Raw genomic sequence first — 20,133 nt, forward strand, 5'->3', positions numbered from 1 at the left:
AGAAAATAAGATGTAGATAATATTTTAAAGCTCTCGTATGTTCCCATTCATAAAGCCTGACAGTTTCATGTCGACTGATAAATATAACCCTCCAACTTTTCCAGTCTGAACAGCGTCGTAGTACACGCAATAGTTGCACATCGTAGCAGACAAACTTCCAAAAGACGGTTGGCCAGAGCAAATATTCCTTTCAGAAACGCAAATACATTTTTGCGCTATTAATCACATCCTCCAGCCTGCGTTATAATGGAGTGCTTGGCAGCAGTGTGAACGCGTCTACACATGCGAGCCTTGGTATTTGTAACGGTACAGGGTGGGACATGTTATCGTCTGATGCTCCCAACTGCAATGCGGCCTTGCTGCGCCGGTGTACTGTCCAGCAGGTTGTGCCTTTGTGGAATGCCACTGCGGCAGGGAGTCCGTGGCAGAGAGCAGAGGACGAAACACAGAGCAGTCCACAGTTTCGGAATGGTCAGCATTTCGTTCAGTATCTATCAACGTACTCTGCCAGAAACACATCATGGCCAAACGTTTCCACTATTTTCGTCTTCCACATTACTCTGTTCACAAAAGAACGTGCAAGAGATTCCAAAACTATTTCGTAGTATTTAAAATCACTTTGTTATATGCAAGGTTTGTCATACGAAGTTTTTGGTGTTCTCTATGTATGAATTACGCTGCAGTATTTTAATTTGTACCAGACAAGAGACATGCCTTGAAACACTCTAAGAAGAAAATAATTTAGCAAGTGGCACCTACACATATTTATCACTGTGGCATTGCAGGGGATCATGACGGACGAGAATATTTTTTGAATTCCACGAAATTATTTTTTTTTTTTACATGTTGCTACCATCACAAAATTTTGCTGACTTAAATTATTTAATGAAGTAACATGTTTCGAGGTACAAACCTCATCTTCAAGTTACAATGGCAGCACAAAAACATTTACAATAACAGCACACAAAGATATTACAGATGTTCTTTACAGTCTTGGTATGTGCTGTGGTCATCCTGTGGAGAGAGGATAACATATGAGGGAATACTCGCTGCTTTCGTTGGTCTGTTGCTCACATAAAAGAATTCTAATAATCACTCACTTTGTCCACACGAAATAGTTGTCTCCTTGTGCTGTGTTTCGTTACCTCCATTGTTAAGGGCAGCTATTTTAAACGAACAAATTAGGTGCTTGTTAGAATTTTTGTCAGTAGCAGACTAAAGAACGAAGCGAATATTCATTCATATTGGATTCTCCTCCTCTTCCTCCACAGTATGGCCACAACTCATGCCAAGACCTTAAAAAACTTCTGTAATATCAACTCGTACTGTTGTTAAATGTTCTTATATTGGCATTGCAGTCTGAGGAACATGTTGCTCCACTAAATAATTTAAGCCAATAAATTTTTTTTAACTGGTAACGGTCTCTAAAAAGTTTCGTTTTTTAAAGTCACGGCCGATTAGCAGTCAATGCGGATTTGAATTGTTTCATGAATGTAACGTCTCTGCATGCAAGCAGTAGCCTCAAGATTCATAAAATTAATTGAAACTTGTCGTTATGATTGTTTTAAACGAGTGTCTGTAGACTCAGTTGTCTCAGCTTTACACAGCCACTATTTCACATGAATACAACTTTTTTTTAAAAAAGACAAGAAAAAGTAAGAGCGCTCACCCGAATTCCCCCCCCCCCCCTCCACACACACACACACACACACACACACTGTCTTTACTATCCAGCCACACATTTAAATTCGTGCTATTATAATATTCGCTCACCTTATAATCCGAAATAACAAATTGTTTGTGACAAGATTCAGTGAATATGCGATCATGTGTCAGATTAGAAATAACAAGATCCGGGATTCGATCTTAGCAACAATTTATCTGACAAAAATGTGTACATAGAGAGAATGTGAATCTGTAGACGTGTACAGTAGATGCCTTGCTCGAAAACAAGCAGGGCGAGATGACGAGGATTTAACATTTCGCAGTAGAACTGAGAAGGGAAGGAAGAGGAAAGAAACCTACTGTTTCCTTTTCAAACGCAAAAATCTTCTGATAAGTTGTTAGTAAAGTCAGTTGTGAGCTTAGTAGGCACATTATTCCTTCTCGCTAAAGGTAGACGCGTATTATTTCTGAAAACTTGGGGTGTGTCTGATCAGCATGTGACATTGCACGGGGTGCTACTGTCGATAGCGGTATGTCGTGTACAATCGTTCCCGTTATGCACGCATACCTCATTCACCATAACATTCGGAGCTTAAGGCACATCGTCCCGCATGAGGCATGGTCTTGCTGTTTCGTTCACCTATTCAAAAGCGCTACCGTTCTTGGACCTTTATCTGAGGCGAGTGCAATCATTATTGCGCTTTCGAGTGGAACGACCGTACGTAGTAGAGTCGCACCAAAACTGTATGAACCCTTCTACATTGACGTCTACAAAGATACTCCGCAAGCTACCGTCCGGTGCGTGGCGGAGGAGACTCTGTACCCCTACTTATTTCCTCTCCTGTTGCGCTCGCATATAGAGCGAGGGAAAAACGATATTTGCTTCCGTATGAGCCCTAATTTCTTGTATCTAATCTTGGTGGTCTTTACGAGCAATGAATGTCGGCGGCAGTAGAATCGTTCGGCAGCCAGCTTCAAATGCCGATTCTCTAATAGTGTTTCTCGAAAAAGTACGTCGCCTCCGCACCATGGATTCCCGTTAAAGTTCCCGAAGCATCTCAGTAAGTGTTGCTCGACCCTACCGGTAACAAATCTAGCAGCCCGTCTCTGAATTGCTTCGATGTCTTCCTTCACACACACGAATAGGTCGCGCCAGCGTGCTGTATGTGGTTTCCTTTACAGGAGAACCACGCTTTCCTAAAATTCTCCCAATACATACACTTTCCATCTCATATTGCTTCACAACGTTACGCCCAGATATTTAAACGGCTTGACGGTGTCAAGCAGAGCATTAGGAATACCGTATTCAAACATTACAGGTTTGATCTTCCTACTCATCCGTATTAACTTACATTTTTCCACATTTAGGTCTAGCTGCTATTCGCCACACCAACTGGAAATTTGGTCTAAGGCGTCTTTTATCTCCCTATAGTCACTCAACTTCGACACGTTACCGTACACCACGGCATCATCAGCAAAAAACCGTAGATTGCTGCCCACCCTGTCCGCCAAATCTTTTATGTATATAGAGAACGCCGGTCAGAGTGGCCGTGCGGTTCTAGGCGCTACAGTCTGGAACCGCACGACTGCTACGGTCGCAGGTTCGAATCCTGTCTCGGGCATGGATGTGCGTGATGTCCTTAGGTTAGTTAGATTTAAGTAGTTCTAAGTTCTAGGTGACTGAGTACCTCAGAAGTACCATAGTGCTCAGAGCCATTTTTTTATATAGAGAACAACAGCGCCCCTGTCACACTTTCCTGGGGTCCTCCTGACGATACCCTAGTCTCTGATCACTCACTCTCGACGACAACATGTTGGGTTCTCTTATTTAAAAAGTCCTCCAGCCATTCACAAATCTCTGAACGTATTCCATAAGCTCGTACCTTCGTTAACAGCCTGCAGTGGGGCACCGTTTGAAATGCTCTCTGGAAATCTAGAAATATGCAATCCGCCTGTTGCCTTTCATTCATAGTTCGCAAAATATCGTGTGAAAAAAGGGCAAGCTGAATTTAGTATGAGCGATGCTTTCTAAGACTATGCTGATTCGTGGGTACAAGTTTCTCAGTCACAAGAAAGTTTATTGTATTGGAAATCAGAATATGTAAAATGATTCTGCATCAAACCGGAGTTAGGAACAGTAGTCTGTAATTTTGCGAGTCCGTTCTTTTACCCTTCTCATACACCAGAGTCACCTACACCTTGGGACTTTGTGCAGGGCGAGAGATTCACGATAAACACAAGCTAGGTAAGGAGCCAATCCCGGAGAGTACTCTTTGTAGAGTCGAATAGTGATTCCATCCGGACTTGGTGATTTATTGACTTTCATATCTTTAAGTTGTTTCTCTACGCCAAATATGCTTATTATTATGTCGTCCGTGAGTAAGTCTGTCCGATGGTCAAATGACGGTGTGTTTGTACGGTTCTCTTGTGTGAAAGATTTCTTGAACGTTAAATTTAAAACTTTGGCTTTCGTTTTGCTGTCTTGATCTGCCACACCAGACTGGTCAACCGGTGACTGAATGGAAGCCTTAGACCCGCTTAGCCATTTTACATATGACAAGAATTTCCTCGTGTTCTCTGCCAGGTCTTTTGCTTGGATGTGACGGTGGTAGATGTATGCTCCACGTATACCTCTTTTCACAGACGCTCGAATCTCTACTAACCTTCCCCCGTCATTTGTGCGTACTCTCTTAAACCGAACGTGTAACAGCCTCTGCTTCCTCAGTATTCTCCGAATTTCGTTACTAAACCATGTTGAGTTTTTCCTATCCTTCATCCACTTACTAGGCACATAGCTCCCCAGGCCACGATTTACAATTTGCTTAAACTTTGCCCAGAATCCTTCTACGTCCATCTCACTGGAACTAAGTGGTTTCAGTTCACGCTCTAAGTGAAACGCTAACAACTGCTTATCTGCTCTATGCAGCAGAAACACTCTCCTAGCCTTTCGACTGATTTACTAACTTTCATAGTCTGTTACTACAATAACATGATCGCTAATCCACGTTCCTGTACTGATATTGTCGATAAGGTCCGGTCTATTTGTAGCTACGAGGTCAGTTCTAAGATATTTCCATCACGTGTGGGCTGCCGAGCTAGCTGTTCACGAGTTTTCACAAAACGTGTTCAAAAGAATTTCGCATGACTGTCTGTCTGTAACCCCCTCCCCACAATGAATCCATAGACATGCCAGTCTATACTCGATAGATTCAAGTAGCCTCGAACTAGTATTGCATGATCTGGCTACTTATACGCTATTGACCCTAAACTTCCTTTTTATGACTCTAGAACTTTCGCAGCAGAATCGGATGGCCGGTAAAAACATCCAACAATTACCTTGGTTTCACTTACACCTGCGAACCGAGCACACTGGACTCGCATATAGGGTGGACGACGGTTCACACACGCGTCCAGCTATCCTGATTTATGTTTCCCGTGATTTCCCTAAATCCCTTCAGGCGAATGCCAAGATGGTTCCTTTGAAAGGGCGGTGTTTGGTCCCCTCCCCCAACCAACCAACACACCAACCAATCAACCCATCTGCCAACCAACGAACCTACACCTGTTACATGCGGCTCATCCTCGACCTCACTAGAGACAATATTGCCAACTGCAATGAACACTCCCCCATGTCTTACCAAAAAATGTTCCACGACTATCGAAGCTATTTACTTCAGGTTTCGGCCAGCTCTTGGTCCCAAGAGTGATTTGAATCGGAGAAGTTTCCCGGAGGGCAGTAAATTCGGGAATTTATTACGAATACATCGACGGTTTACTAATCAAATTATGACAGTCGAAGTGTCATTAATCTGAACGCCGTTTGACTTCCCTTGCTGCATATTGACTAGAGTCTTCATCAGAGCACCTCAATCTACTGCCTAGCCTAAAAAAAACTCCCATGTGCACTCCACAAGTACTCTGTTACGCGAGTAGCTGCATCCTTCGTGTAGTGCGCCCCTGATCTATATTGACAAAATACGAGTTCCGAAGTTTTCCGCCGAATAGCAGGGCAAAATTCAGTGAACAGGCGGTTTATTCGCCGCGGGTGCGCTCAGTTACTCATTTTATGAGTGATCGAATCAGTGTAGTCATTCTTCGTTGGCGGGCTAAGTTATTTTTCGCTTTAGCCGACACGGGCAAAATTCTTACGAGGCGTGTTCTCTGTGACAACAACTCGTGTCTCATCGCCGCAAAGGAAACTTCCAATCAAGAATCAGTAAAATACAGCATCAGGTAGGTTACAATATAAAAGTTATTTTCGTAGGTGACCAAGTTAAGTCGAAACACATACTATCGTGTTGAGGCACTAATTACATTCAAGCAGTCTGCATTGGCTATTTCCTGTTTTAATGGTTCTATGTCGGAAATTAGATAGCGGCAAGTCATTCACGTGAATGTCAGATGTGTTATTTAAAAAGATTCAGTGAAAGTACAGCTCATGAAATTTATCTCCTTCAGCTCCCATACGTGCGAGCAACTACTGCGAAAAAATGTTGCCAGCTTCCTGTGTCACTTGCATAGGCATCCGCAGGGGGGAGGGGGCGGCGGCGTGAGGGGGCTTGCCACATTCGGAATCTGGAGTACTGAGAAGATAACCATCAATTCCCTGGGACATAAGTTTTTAGTTCCACATCTAAAACTTAGTTCTTATAGCACAACATGTCTCGATATTAGCCAACTCACTAATATAAAATATTATTGGTTTTAGAAACTTGTAGCTTCTCCAGCCTGGAAAAATTTTTGTGAACGCACATTGCCGTATCAAGAGTTAATACCAATGTATCGCCTGCCCGACCAGGAGGAAGCTCTCATCATCCAATTGAAGAGTGTATGCCTTACCTCACCATTACTTCGACATTTAAATAGCTTGGGTCCGCGTAACTTCATCATTTTAATAATTCAACTGAGCTACAAAAATATGAAGAGGATTTGAACCATTTCCTGCACAGTTTGGCATTATGCGCAGTCACTCTCTCCAATACCTCAGTCACAGGTTTTCCCCGCACGTGACTCCCAACCACCTGCTTTAGCTCGTAAATAGGCGACCACCGCAAGCCCACAAATTGTGCTGGCCGCCTGCTGGAGCCGGCGTGTATCTGAACTACCCTCGAGCCCGTTAAGAAAGCATAACAGGCACGAGGCTGTACGCAGTTAGATGCGAATTCCAGACCGAATCTTAAACTCGGCGGCGGAAAGGTTCCGGGTTCTAGTCTCGGTCGGTGCACAATTTTCGTCCGCCACGACATATCAGATTGCCTGGTGTGCCGGGAAACGTTACAAACATACAGACGAATGAAGCGTGGTTGAGAGGTGCGCTACGCTTTCCGAGGAGGAATCTCAGTGCGTGTGCGAGTGGCGTAGCACGGAGCGGAGAGCGCAGTGGCCGTGGAGTGCAGGCAGACGCGGCCGCGGCGGCTCCGGGCCGTTGTTCTATTCTGGTCGCGCGTGACACTGGATCGCGCTGCGCTGCCGAGCTGTCCACCCGCGGCGCGGGGCGAACCCGGCAGGCGGCGTTGCTCAACACCGCGAGGGACAGAAGAGAAGTGGAGGCGCGGGCGCCTGCTGTCTTCGGCTATTTGGAAGCAGCTGCTTGCGCAACAGGACAGGACACCCCATAAATTCAGGGAAGCTTTTGAGCCCCTGGCTATTGTGGGAACGTTATGTACCGCCTCCTGTGTGCGTGTGCGCGTCTTAATGTTCATCACCCTGCGTTCTGTTCGGTCCTCGACGACTAGCAACCTTTACCATGATGGATGCAAGGACGATCACAAATTTGGCTGTTCATCGAGAAAAATGTATATGAACGGCACTGCCTTTCTACTCTGTGTGTATCGTACTACACTACTGGCCATTAAAATTCCTACACGAAGAAGAAATGCAGATGATTAACGGGTATTCATTGGACAAATATATTATACTAGAACTGACTTGTGATTACATTTTCACGCAATTTGGGTGCATAGATCCTGAGAAATCAGTACCCAGAACAACCACCTCTGGCCGTAACATGCCTGGGTATTGAGTCAGAGCTTGGATGGCGTGTACAGGTGTAGCTACCCATGCAGCTTCAACACGATACCACAGTTCATCAAGAGCAGTGACTGGCGTATTGTGACGAGCCAGTTGCTCGGCCACCATTAACCAGACGTTTTCAATTGGTGAGAGACATGGAGAATGTGCTGCCCAGGGTAGCAGTCGAACATTTTCTGTATCCAGAAAGGCCCGTACAGGACCTGCAACATGCGGTCGTGCATTATCCTGCTAAAATGTAGGGCTTCGCAGGGCTCGAATGAAGGGTAGAGCCACGGGTAGTAACACATCTGAAATGTAACGTCCACTGTTCAAAGTCCCGTCAATGCGAACAAGAGGTGACCGAGACGTGTAACCAATGGCACCCCATACCATCACGCCGGGTGATACGCCAGTATGACGATGGCGAATACACGCTTCCAATGTGCGTTCACCGCGATGTCGCCAAACACGGATGCGACCATCATGATGCTGTAAACAGAAACTGAATTCATCCGAAAAAATGACGTTTTGCCATTCGTGCACCCAGGTTCGTCGTTGAGTACACCATCGCAGGCGCTCCTGTCTGTGATGCAGCGTCAAGGGTAACCGCAGCCATGGTCTCCGAGCTGATAGTCCATGCTGCTGTAAACGTCGTCGAACTGTTCGTGCAGATCGTTGTTGCCTTGCAAACGTCCCCATCTGTTGACTCAGGGATCGAGACGTGGCTGCACGATCCGTTACAGCCAAGCGGATAACATGCCTGTCATCTCGACTGTTAGTGATACGAGGCCGTTGGAATCCAGCACGGCGTTCCGTATTACCCTCCTGAACCCACCATATTCTGCTAACAGTCACTGGATCTCGACCAACGCGACCGGCAATGTCGCTATACGATAAATCGCAATCGCGATAGCCTACAATTCGACCTTTATCAAAGTCTGAAACGTGATGGTACGCATTTCTCCTCCTTACACGAGGCATCATAACAACGTTTCACCAGGCAACGCTGGTCAACTGCTGTTCGTGTATGAGAAATCGGTTGGAAACTTTCCTCATGTCATCACGTTGTAGGTGTCGCCACCGGCGCCAACCTTGTGTGAATGCTCTGAAAAGCTAATCATTTGCATATCACAGCATCTTCTTCCTGTCCTGTAGCACGTCATCTTCGTGGTGTAGCAATTTTAATGGCCGGTAGTGCAGTATGCAAGCTTTCACGGCCGTTGTCATTGAAAGTAAAATCGTCTGGTTAGTAAGGCCACGTCATACTATTTCCGTATGAACGATGTTTGCACCCCTCTGCTGGTAGTTTCCTCAGGATCCTGTGCTTTCCATCATACACGAGAAATATGACGTGGCCTAATAACTCAGAAGAGTTTACCTTCGCATCACGTGCACTACTAGATAGATCTATAGCGAGATCCTCAACGCTGCAGAACGTGTCAATACACAATGCATATTTACAAAGAAAAAGAGATGCTCATGTATCTTCCACAGACCCCAAATCAAATGGTCTCCAAGGATATTGAATTGGGTAAAAAGAAAAGCTTAAACATATTTTCAGTTGAACGGTAAAAGCAAACTGGTCACAAAGCACGTAAATGTAAGATATTCTGTGGTACATGATAATTCTTAGGCTTTCGTAACTATTTATCAGCCAGAAAATCATTTTACAACATTTACTTTGATCACGTCACTGCATTCAAGATGTACAGAAGTCACATTTTGCGTAATACATTACTAGATATTACTAATAATATAAACGCACATCAGCCGATTCTGCCAAGAAATTCGAATGGAGTAGGAGTAATTGGCAGCCACTAAATTATTTACGTTCCTCTTAAAATGAAATTTGCGGTAGATACGCTCCTTACTGATCAATATTCCTGAATAATGGACAGTTTTCTGGACAAGAGTAAGTGACTTTAAATGTTTGTGAAGTTACTCCTGCATCTATTAGAGATTTCATGAATTGCACTGTTAATTTGAAACATGTATAGTAGTGGAAATCAGTATGAAGGCGTCGGCATTCATAGGGAAATTAATGCTTTCATTTGGATTCCTTGGACACAGTGTATATACGATAGTATCCTATTCGTTACACCGACAAGTGTAGTCAAATAGTATCATATTTGATGTCAGTAGTACAGTATATAACAAAACTGCTAGTGTGTGCGTACCTGCGTTTACTGCAGATAGGAAACACACCATTAGTGACAGTACGTGTTGTGTACGTAAATCACGCTTATGACAATGCCACGTTGAAAGTAGTTGTCTGGTGAAAAACCAAAAATGCGACACCCAATCGTCAAATCGCCAAGAAGTCGAACCGGTCAGGTATAGCGATACTTTCGTCGAATTTGGCGCACGATATGGAGAGAATGGAAAACATGGGCAATTTGGACAATTATCTGTGAAATGGAAAAGGTTACCTTTTTGTGCACAAACCTTCAGTTTTCTCAACTTGTCGCTGATCCACAGTTGCCAGTAACTGCCAGACCTGTAACATTCATTTTATCAAATGGCAAACGTTTTTCATTCAATATACTACTAGGGAAAGCTGCTCTAACATCCAAACATAAACAGGCTAGATTGCAGTTTGCTGAGAAGCGTACGTCAAGGACTTCAGAATGGGACGAAGTGCGCCTGAGTGATGAGAAGTAGTGAGCGCTTCCCCACATTGCTGTGTCTTCACCTGGAAATGTTGTACATCTCTTTTTGTCTATATTCTCATTACATTGTTCTCTCTTAAGTCATTTCTTGTGGCAACGCCACAGCTCTTGACCATATTCCGTCCATAACGCAAAAATCTTCCATTGGTTAATTGATTACGAGTATAAAAGGATTAATAACCGTGCTATGTAGTGTTTTGTAAATCCCATCCATAATAGTCAGAATGTATTTTGAAAGTCAGCTAACACACACAAAATTCCAAGGATTCAATCTCCAACTGATCCTAGGATTTTAGCTGTCGTTTATGGCTTCTTTTGCTTTTGGATATAACGTGTGTACTTGAAAAAAGTAAAGTTGTTACGTTAAACTGCTTGTCATCCTACTGTTGACCGGCTGAACCGTTCAAAAGGGAAGGCATGAGCATACCACATCCAAAGGACCATTCGTTGTAGATTACTGTAGTGTTCATCCAACCTTCGGATTACCGACGACTTCGCCCTACTTTCGCAGCGGCATAACTCTGATAATATTCAACAACATACCTCTAAGAGTTGTTGCATGGAAGCAAAGGAGAATGATCCTTATAATCAGCTGAATAATACGAATATGTACAATTTAATTTCAGTAGCAGAGAGAAGAGGAGTTTTGCGTTACACTAATGTTTATTGTTAAATTTCGAGAGTGTACGTTTCTACAAGGCTCCGCCAATATATTCCATTTTCCTGCTTCAAAAGTGGTTCAACGCGGTCAGTTTTTCACCATACTGCTTTTTAGGTCCGGTCTTGTTGGCGATGATACGCCCTACCCATCCTTCGACCAGTGAAACAGCTTGTGCAGCCATTTATACAGGGTCTTGAAATTTAACGTTGAATTCACAACGTGATGTTTTTACCGCACCGGAATAATTTCCGACGGTGATTGTAGTGTTAAAGGACAGAAAAATACATTGTTTAGGAGTCCAACCCTTAATCTCTGTATTTAAAGCCTGTCAATCCTGATACCAGACAAAACCTAAGTCTTTGGTGTTCATACCATGCACAGTGAGGTAAGAAATAAATGATAAACGTCGTCTGTAGCATTGCGGGCATGGAGGAGTGAAAGCCTCAACTAATTAGGAAAAGAAGCACATTCAAAAATAGCAATTGGTAGTAAATATTAGGACGGACGTTTAAGCAAAATTACTGCAAGTGGGGATGTAACGGAGCTTCGTCGTTGTCCGAAGTCTCGGAACTTCTTATTGAAATTACATCTCCGACTTCACTTCTTGAGCAGATAGATTTGAAACTTAGTACCTTTTACTGAATGCAAAAGTTAATAGTTTGAACTTCAAACTCGTAGTTTCTAAGGTCCACATAAAATAGCCGCAACGACGACGTTGCCAGTCGTACACGTAGGACGGTTGAGAGCTACGTTATCATCTCTCGTGCTGCTTTGACCCACCACAAAGCAAAGCTGTTGTTTACATAGGACATCATGCGTGCCCGCATTAGGGAGGATTAGTGGACTTCCCTAGAAACTCCTGTAACAGAGAAGAGTATTCGGGATGCGGAAACTGGGAAAACCCCGGAAACGGCATTCGGGTGACGGCTTGAGGTCCGAACAGACTTTGAAGTGATTCTTTCAGCAGCAGTCTTTCATTTGCTTCTCAGTTGCTCCTCTGTGAGGCAATTTGCTTTTATCAGCCACTCCTGAGCTTGAAAATTTTATCCTAATGAAGCCTCAGAGAAGTGATGTGGGATTACTCGAGCAAAGTCGACGCAAATACTGCAAACTGTGAAATTCGCGAGAAAAGCTATTAATCGTAGATTACTAAACCCTCGTAAAATTTACGACTGCAGTTGGTATCAGTTCGTGGTTCCCGCCTGGTATTATTGGTATGGGGTGTGAAACAAGACATTCTGTATTTATTTTGTATGTGACATACCACTGGAGACCTTAAAATTGTAATTAACTTGTGCATGAACTACAAATTATGACTTCTTTCGAATAAAATACGGAGTAGTAAAAATATACGATGGTCTAGTAACAGCGTTAAATTTCCCGTCTTTAGTGTTCTATGGTTAAAGAGAGATCTACAGCTACTTCTTTAAGAGAATATTTGAAATCTTTGCACACTGTTAGGTATGAAGAATGCAAAAAAACTCTAACATTAAAAAAGGTTTACTTCACTATACTTTAGCACACAACAAACAACTTTGAAAGAATCTTTCAAGAAAAATGAAGAATGACACACCGGGATGTAACATCCAAAATCTAAAGATATTGGTAAGTTGAATTGTGAAATGAATGGATACCCTTAAAGACGTTCAGTTTAGTGAAGGTCTTCCAAGCTTACTGCGTTTTATTATGCCAAACTATTAGTTAGGACAACACGATTCCGTTTCAGTTTCAATATACATGCGCTTGCATACATCGTCTGTTAATTACGTAATTCATTTTCTATTATACTAATTTTTTTGTAAATGAACTGATGGTTTTAGACGGTCTTCTTCATATTTAGATACGATTATGTCGTTAAAACCACCACCGTTGCTGACAAAACTATAGCTTAACTTTTGACTTCACGTGGTTTCCGCTGCATCCCTAATTAGTAATTTATTCGCCTACGCATCATTTTATGATACCTGATCTGTTAACTTGACATAAGGAAGGCACGACATGCGTACAAAAATATGAATATACAAGATGATTCAAAAAGAAAGAACAGATTTCAGTTGTTTATTACAAACTATGAAAGATAGGAACACATTGTGTCAGTCACTGAATGGAGGTACGTTCGAGGTTTTATGTTCGCACAGATACTGTGCCATACACTGAACATCAGCACCATGCTTTGCACGAGAACCAGCGAAAAGGTAGTCCATCTCATTCTACGCACAAATCAATGCATCCCTGTTTATTGAATCTACAACTTCAACAGTTACATTTCCCAGCCCTTGAAGAGTAGCTGCCATAGGTGGGACGAAGACTTAACATATTCACAGAAAAAAAAATCACAAGATGTGAGGTCTGGTGCCTGGGAGTCCACAAGCAATGAACAACCTCTTGTTCTCTACCTCTTTCAATCCAACGTTGTGGGATGGTGTTAAGATGACGCCGGGCCTCAAGACGGAAGCTAGGAGTGCGTAAAAATATCACTGGAATGTTCGTGAAGTTGAGGAAACAACCATTTCTGCAGCCTATCGAGGTATAACACTCCTGTCACAGTTTCCTCCGCAAAAAAGAAAGGTCCGTAAACTTGGTTAACAGAAACGGTGCAGAACACAGTTTCGGTGAATCTCTCTGAGATGTTCGACGACGACGTCAGGATTTTGTAACCCTCCCAAATTCTCGCATTATGGCAGTTTACTTCATCCGACTGATGAAACGTCGATTCGTTCGGAAAGATGAATCGTTAGAAAAATGTGTCCTCTGACATATCCCGGATATCAGTACCTTCTGTTATGATCGTCGGGACGCAATCGTTGTAGAAACGTCAACTAGTAAGACTTCAGACGACGTTCCAGAACACGCCACACCGTTGTCGGAGTAAGTTGAAGTTTCTGCCCTGCCCGTCTTGTGGACTTCCGAGGGTTCCTTGCGAACGCGTTTCGGACATACGCTTTAGTGACCAGTGCTCCCCCGTTTGCATGTACAACCAATTTGCAAGACTTTTTTATGCCAGTCGTAAATTTGCTTGTTCAGAGGAGACTTTTTGCTGAATCGACGGCGGAATGCACGTTGCACTTCAAAACCTGATTACCTCGACGGAAATTCCATCACACGAAATTATTTTTCTTATGGTGTAGTCCCCATGTTGCGACAAACAAAGAACAGCTTCGCCGATTCAGAACGTCGAACCCTCCTCTATCCAGCGACATACGTAATTTGCTCCAATCTTCAATAATTTGTCTGTAATAAACGACTGAAATCCGTTCTTTCTGTCTGAATCGCCCGGTAGGATTTTGCTTACTGAGGAGAGGACAGGCCAGGTGGTCGGCTGTTGATTTGTTGAAGGAACCACCCGACATTTGCCTGAAGTGATTTATGAAAATCAGGGAAAACCAACATCAGCATGCGTGGACAGAACATGGAAGCTCCATCCTCGGGAATCTTGAAATGTTTCGTCCGTGCCTCGTAGCTTCCGTAACGTCGCACAAGGTCCGTTGCGGCAGCGGACCCAGTTCACGTACTGTGTTTTTTGCGAAGCGCGAGACAAGTTCATTGATGTCTTACTAAGCATATTTAATCAGAAACGTTCATTGGTGGACCTGGATTAAATCTCTGCATAGCTGCACATTCAAAAACGGTCTCTCTCTGTCTCGCTGTGACCCGCGAGACAGGGTTAAGCTTAGTACCACTACAAAGCCGATTATTAAAGGCCCTGTAGATTCAGAGATACGACCACTGCAACTGAATACGTTCACCGCTAACAATTACTTGCACCGCCTCCCATTGGCGTCTAGCAGCTCCCGTCGGTAAAATTACACATCAACGAAATAAAAATACAGTTTAAAATCTGAGTCGGAAAACTCACATAAAACCACAGCCCAGACTTCCACGGTAACGAGTAGCATTTACTGGGTTCAGATAAAACGTAGCCGAATCCGTCTCATTTACTAACGACCACTGTGCAGCTAGTTACTTGGATCCATGCGCTAACATTTGAGGTATTTGTTTCATTGTGCGTCTGCACATCTGCTAAATGGCGAGACTCGCCTAGAAAAGCGGAACGACTCACACCAAAAATCCACGGCTGCGCACGGAAACGCACTTTCGGATTATTGTTTTCCGTACTTTTTAATAATTTTTAATGCTGCATTTCGACTATTAGAGCCCGCCGTCTAATAAATTTTGTACGTCGCAGCTGAGGCCGCGGGCTCTGTTGCTCGCGCTGCACCACGTGGATGCTGAACCTCGTGGACAAGTTTTTCCTCTTTCTTTATGTAAATGGCAGCTGTGTTTACATATAAAACTATTATAAATGAAATTGAAAATGGGAAATTACAATTTGTATTTAAGAGCAAAGATAAAAAGAAGGTAGGATACAATGAGTAATGGATATCCCTTCACATGTGCTGCCCGGGACGGGGGCTCGAAATGTCACCTCGAGCCCGACATCCTTTTCCAGTGCCTCCGTACAGCAGTAAACACTTTTATTAATCACGAGAGATCAACTTCCCCCTGACAACGCGAAAACCTCACCTCCACGTACCGGCCCGACCCATTTACTTTTACATCCCCTTAAACCACTTCTCATCCATGGCGTCAATATAGCTTTCAGTGCTTCTGTTTTACCATTGTTACATATTTTGATAATCCAATCAAATTTCTGCAGGACGCAGCTAACTCTAGAGGAACTGCCTCTTGGCCTAGAGTCTGATGACCTCCCTGTCCAGACACTCAACCACGTAACTCAACAACCAGAACCACCACCTTCGTCCCCCAGAGGGCACACGACTTCCACACCTGATGATGGCTGGCAGCCGATTCGGCAATTTCACGTGCCCAGACCGTTTCACAACATTATTTAACATTCAGGCCTATCGGCCCCATGCATGTGGTTCCCCACTCGAGCTGATCATGCCACTGCAAAATACTGCCGGCTCCTAGGGCGTTTCAAAAGTTAATTTCCAAGCAGGTTTTGGGAAAACCAGACCATGTGGTAAAAAGGTATGAATGCATAATTTTGTGTGTTCTTCCAAAAATTTGTGGTTACGATTTTAAAAACTAATATTTACATGTTTAAAAACAGTAAAGAACATTCTATATGTTTAACACCCATAAAAAAAGCTCATTGATGCTGCTGATGCAGCTGTAGTGAAACAAGTTTGGGATAAAAACAAAATTGTGTTTTGCTACAGTCGGACCCATGCAAAAACATATGTATTACAGACGAATGTTGGTGTGCGTTTGACAAACATTCCATGCCCACTTCATCCATTGCTTCCTAACTGTTGGTTTTCTGACTTCAGATTTACTTTGACATGGGCTTCACATACTCCGGTGTCACATAACAGCACTGGAATAGTGATCTCATACTTGTTAGAGTTCAGTCATTCCATCGTTCGCCTTAGAGCTGTTCGTTGTTTGAATTGTGTTGTGTTATTGAGTGTGCAGGATACTTTCTGCAGCTCTTAGTGATTCCTGTGGTGGTCCTTTTTAATTCAGAAATGCGATGGTTAAAAGCACGTTCTAAAAAAAGAAAGCATGCTTCCATGGAAACATAGTAGTTTAGAGGCGAATACTAATAACCAGAACGACATACAGATTCTGCGATGAAAAAAAATGTGAACGCTTCTAAAAGTCCTACAGAATCTACCCTAAATAGTGTAAATGTGATTTGAAATATAGATTTAACTTTCAAGGAAACAAAAAGGAGTGCTGGTTTATTCACTCCAAATTCCAACTAGTCATTCCATTCCAAACTTCGGAAGATACATCAAAGACTCGTTCTTTTGGAATAAAAACAGTTCAAACAGGGACTTGGGATGTTGTGATTACTTTCAATGCTAAATGAATGGAAAATTAAGTTCCTGAGAGATTTAAAATACCTGTGAATCAAATTATGTTAAATTGTTGGAATAACGGAGACATACGGAGAAAACTCTTAAAAAAAAAAAGGGGGGGGGGGAGAATGATCGACCCCAAGGAGGCAGGGAGCAGGAAAGAGGCTGAAACTACAAAATGACGCAAGGAAGGAAGAAGTGCAAGGAGTTCACTTTTCACTAGGGAAGTTCTAGTTCACAGAAGCCATCCTAAGGTATTGGAAACCATTCTTCGAAGCTGTTTTCGCAGATCGCATATTTAAGAAATGGTTTTCCGGGTAACTTCTTGTCTAATGCATGAATCATCCTGTAACTTTCAGAGGATGGTCTACGACATAAACTAGAATTTCTGCTGAAGACTTCTATAAATTACAAAGTTTTAATGACTGTAAAAATGGTAAAAAAGTGGTTAAGGAACTGATTTGTTATAAAACAATTTCTACAGAGTGACTTGAATGTAGCGAATGCCCAAACTATGTATGACAGCTATAAAATTTGGTTTGGAAAAAGGCAAAATGTTGGTTAAATATTGGAAACCGTGAATAGCAACATTGCTGCAGTGCTAAATTCTAATTGTTAAAAGTATACTGCCTCATTCGGTAATACGTGACGTACAAATGCTTGAAAAGAACAGAACAAAAAATAATTATTGATCAAAATTGAAATCTGCCGTTTCCCTTTCCGTAGTGATTTACAAGAAATTTTATGAAGATCTGTTTATGCCCACAGCCAAGCTGACATAAGTGTTCGCGAACCTGTACCGTGTCCGTTACACCGTGCACCACATAGACTTGAAACTGGAGTTCCCGTTTCACGGCCACCACAGATAACTGCACTTCCTGAGTTACTTTTGACTGTCGCAGTGTCGTGACTCACACTGTGCTCCAAGACAGGAATGTGGCGTCGCTGAATGCTAGGGAGGACACTAGGAATTTTGACTGAAAATAATTCGCGAGTCTCAAGCGACCGTCTTACTAACGGAGCGTCTTCTAACGAATATCCTGCACTCATTCAAAATGAGGGAAAGTTACTGGTATTAAAACATGATCCACGGTAATATGTTTTCAGTAGCAAGTACAGGTAAGCAGGCTTGGCAGCTCATTGATCAAATAATAACTTCGTGTGCAAGACTGCATGGCTTCGTTTCGCAGTACAGCCGCCCAAAACAAAACAAAAAGTCTATCCTCTGTGAATTCCTCTATACGCACGATTATATTTTCATCGACCATCCCGGAAGCGTAGGTAGGTGCCTTATATGTAATTTGTGTGCTACTGACGACAGATTGGAAGTAAATGTAATGCGTCGATCAATCAGAATGTTAGTTAAAAACAGCACACTTGTTCAGTACGAGTATACCTACAGGTGATACGTCATTGCCTACCTACGACGTTTGAACTGACTTACAGCCTGTTGCAGTGACCTGTACAGTTTAACATGGACTTTGAACCATGGTGTTGCTTGGCATTCTTCACCTTAACAAGTAACTGTTAAAGGTACATAACTGGCGGAAAAATTCTTGGGTCCACTGAAGATCGAACCCAAAAACTCTGAATTTGAAGTCTGACATTTATCCGAGCTTTTTGTCCTGTTCTTTTTATCACCCTTTTATCAATAATCGCATTCTTTTACACTGACGTTGTAACGATTCCCTACTTACGTAACGTTTAAAAAATTAACATGTACACATTTTACATTATATAATAATAAAAATGGTAACACGACCACAGTGTATACTATTATACTTCAGTTACAACTGAAAAATGCATCTTTTATAAAAAGATTTAAATGTGCTCTAATTTCGCACGGAAAATAAAAACAAAAAATGTTCCGTTTGATGCGTCAATTTGTATTCTTTTCAAGTGTGGCTCCTGTGAAAGAAGATAAGACTGGATTTTTTTAATCACAATTCTCAACGATCTTGCAGACACTTTTCATTCGGGGCGTTCAAAAAGAGTGGCACATATTCCTACAGGAGGTAGTCTTGTTGAAAATTAGAAGAAAAGCTCCTACAATTATACGTCGGAAAAACTATATGAATTATGTATCTGTGTTTTAAGAATTGATTTCAAGTTTTGTCCAGTTATTATTATTATTAGTTCGTCACGTGCAAGTACTAGTTAATTTATTTCTCCTGTTATTAGCTGTTGTTCATTTAATTCATTGACAATTCCGTGACTTAAGTGGATTTTGAATAGCTAGTAAAATGTTACAGAACTTCAGAAGTAGCTGCGCTGATCTGTGAAGATCACGCTGGTTAGCTGCAACTCCTCTAAATAATATATCATCGTCTGGAACTGGATATTGTGTTTCTTCGGAGCTTCGTTTACTGGAATTACAGTAATCAGTTGATCCATGGATGTCCTAAGCGCGTACGTAGATTTCTACAAAATACCAACGGGTATCAATACTCTCTACTGAAGTGACCGTACTTGCAGATTCACCAGGAAACATCCAGAAATCAATATCCGAAAATTCTATGGCGATATTAAACATTCACAACTCGGATCATTCCACTTCTGGATAAGTAGGACATGCTATGTACCTTAAACTTTTGCTATTCTGCTTTCTTGAAAACATTACACTTATCTAAATCGAGATAACTTTAATCGGACACTGTCTCTGTGGAAAAATTGACTTCGAATGAATACAGATCGTGATGGCGGCCAATAAAAGCACATATTGCTACTCTTCAGTATACACGACCGTACTCGTTAAGTCTCCGAACCAAAGTTGTCACAGTCGTTGAATACGTTATTTACTAGAGTTTCTCTCCAAGAAGAAGAGCTACGGTCACAATCTGTAATACATTTGAAAAAGGCCGTTAGACAGTAGACAAGGTATAACACCTCGTATCGCAATGCGTGAACCTTTAAGAACGTTCTGTAATAGAAGGGTTCACCCAAGCACACCCTGCTATGCCATACTGAAAACAGACATGTTAGAAAACAGGCATCCTTCAGCAATTCCTCACAGTGAATCGCGCGCTCTGTCGAATACAGCTGGTTGTATCCCGAGCACGTCGTGTGCGCTGGTCACATGTTCGTATGGCGTCTGTACATTGTCGATTAGTTCGGCACACATCAGTACCTTTAAATGACCTCATAGTCAGAAATCCAGGTCCGGTGAACGGGGAGGCAACACTACCGGACCCTCTCGAATAGTCTACCGCCCATGAAACGTAGCGGTGAGGTACTGTTGCAGGGTCCGTAGAAAATTGGTTGATGCCCCGTCGTGCATAAACGACACTTATTGCCTTTC

The sequence above is a fragment of the Schistocerca piceifrons genome, chromosome 1 (assembly GCF_021461385.2).
Source record: "Schistocerca piceifrons isolate TAMUIC-IGC-003096 chromosome 1, iqSchPice1.1, whole genome shotgun sequence".
Classification (NCBI taxonomy): domain Eukaryota; kingdom Metazoa; phylum Arthropoda; class Insecta; order Orthoptera; family Acrididae; genus Schistocerca; species Schistocerca piceifrons.